This window comes from Nanorana parkeri, unplaced genomic scaffold (genome assembly GCF_000935625.1).
Source record: "Nanorana parkeri isolate BGI_ZX_2015 unplaced genomic scaffold, ASM93562v1 scaffold3618, whole genome shotgun sequence".
Lineage (NCBI taxonomy): Eukaryota > Metazoa > Chordata > Amphibia > Anura > Dicroglossidae > Nanorana > Nanorana parkeri.
The window spans coordinates 3,562-5,797 of NW_017309886.1; the positions used below are offsets into that span (position 1 = coordinate 3,562).

At 45.8% G+C, this 2,236-nt stretch overlaps 1 protein-coding gene across 1 annotated transcript in view; it reads right to left on the reverse strand.

The window, feature by feature from the left end:
• The window catches only part of LRRC41 (leucine rich repeat containing 41), a gene marked incomplete at its 3' end in the record, with an annotated part of 7,931 nt that overhangs the window by 3,558 nt on the left and 2,137 nt on the right, over nt 1-2,236 (reverse strand). The window lies entirely within an intron of this gene.

Here is a 2,236-nt window from a genome sequence, read left to right on the forward strand (position 1 = left end):
AGCGGAGGGAATGACCCCCTCCCCCATCTATGTACACACAGCAGTATTGCAGCGCGAGGGGGGGGTCACTGACCGGGGGGTCCAAGTTCTGCAGAGCCGGAAGGCCACGCCCACTCATCTAGGCCAGCGCGGTCCAACCTCCACCTCCTGGGACACTCACAATAAAGTGAAGCATCCTGGGAGTGGGAGGGGCTATAATGTCCTGACGAAGCCCCGTAGTATGGGAGGGGCGAAACGCGTCGACAGATAGATGGTGATCAGACGAAAAGACATCATCTTGTAGACGGATCTCCAACCTCAAACCTTTCACTTTTGGAAAAAAGAACCCCGAAGATATTTGAAATAAAACCTACGGCTGCCTGTCTAAGGGCCGGTTCATTCCCTCCTTGATATCGAGGAGAACCTCGGAGTGTCATTGGACAACAATCGTATTCCAACTCTGATTTCGGAGACGAATTTTCCAAACCGATATAAAGAAATGGGACATACACCCACATAATTGGACCACTGGATCGAACTGAAAAATATCTGAATTATCTGGACCTGGAGAAACTCCAATAACGTGAGTGATTGAACTATGTTACATCTGTCCGTTAGGAACACTGCTTGAACTTTGCAAGATAATTCTTACATCACTTTGGAGATAAAGGAAAGTGATCCGGTGTTCAAGTGAATTGTAGTCCATTACAGCGACAGTCCGTCCCTAAATGATCACCCATCTCTCCTGTTCTCCTTAACCAGTTGACATCCGCGGTGTTACACCCCCTTCCTGTGGCGGCCATTTTTCAGTGTTCAGCGCTGCGCTACTTTGACTGACATTTATTCCGTCATGCAGCGCTGTACTGAAATGAATTTTATACCCTTTTTTGGGGACAGATAGAGCTTTCTTCTGGTGGTATTTATTCACCACTGGGGGTTTTATTTTTACTATATTAAGGAAAAATTACCGAAATTTAAAAAAAAACACAGTTTCCCCTATATTAAATGATAAAACATTTATTATTACCCAATTTTTTGGTAAAATATAAAAGACGGGGTCACGTCGGGTAAAAAGACACTAAACATGTCAAGCCTTAAAATTGCGTGCGCGCGCGAAACCTCAAAAAACGATAATACCCAAAATTGGCCCTAGGCGACGCTTTAAAAGCTGTTACCGCTCATCAGTTTAGTGTTATCAGTGATTGATGGCCCTAAAATGATTGCTCTCACTGCGACGTTCGCGGCGAAACATATAGGCGATTGGCGGGCTATGGAGCCGCCGATCGGCTATATGTGAAACACCCGGTAACGGGTGTGTGCAACGGTCGGGTCTTTTCTGCCCGTGCGTGCCCGCAGAAAAAAATTGCGGGTTGACGGCAACCCGCAGATGCAGCAGTGCCGTCCGTCCGTTTTTTTTACTACGGGCGGACGGCAAGAGGTTAAACAAAGGAACAGTTACACGTTTGATTATTCCTACACGGTCACAGTTCATTATTTATAAACAAAAGGAATCAATGATTCATGCGGCCAATGTGCCGGTGACACTAATATCGAATACAAAGGAATTTTCAAGTTTAAAAAGGATCTTTAAGGAAAAGAATCTGTGATCAAATGAAAGAAAGCAAACTCTGTAAACTGAGAACGAGACTTCTTCACTGGCAAACAATATGTTAACATAATCTACATGAGGCTACAATGTCTCACTGGAAGTGAATGACGACTGATCTGAGCAGCCTCCTATTTCTCTATATTCTACAACGTTTACAGGTGCATATCCAGGGTTGTTCTGCAGGGAGCCCCTATGCAAGACGACAGGCATCGGAGGGTTTCTAGGATCATTATGTATGTCTGTAACCTAAGAGTTTTTAATGGTGAGAGGTGTTTTGAAGGTGTTGTCTTTTATGTATGTTGTTTCAATGAATTCTTCTAATAAATTTAATTTTTGCATATTAGCTGCTTGTCCGGATCCCTCAGTTGACCGCTACTGACTCGTTACCTTCTAACGAGTTAACCCCCCTTCTTTTTTGCTATAATGGGGGGCCGGCTTTCCGTTTGATCCTCCTGTAGGTGGCAGTATAACCCTCTGAATTCCTGTGTCCCTCAATGGATGAGGGCCGAGGTTTCCTCCGCCGTCATCCGAACGTCCAATCTCTGTGGCACCAACATATGCCGGAGCGCAGAACCCGGGGAGGTCCTCACAGCAGACAGGCACAGAGTATTCCCAGCACTGATTTGGGGGAGGGGCCAGCAATCCGGG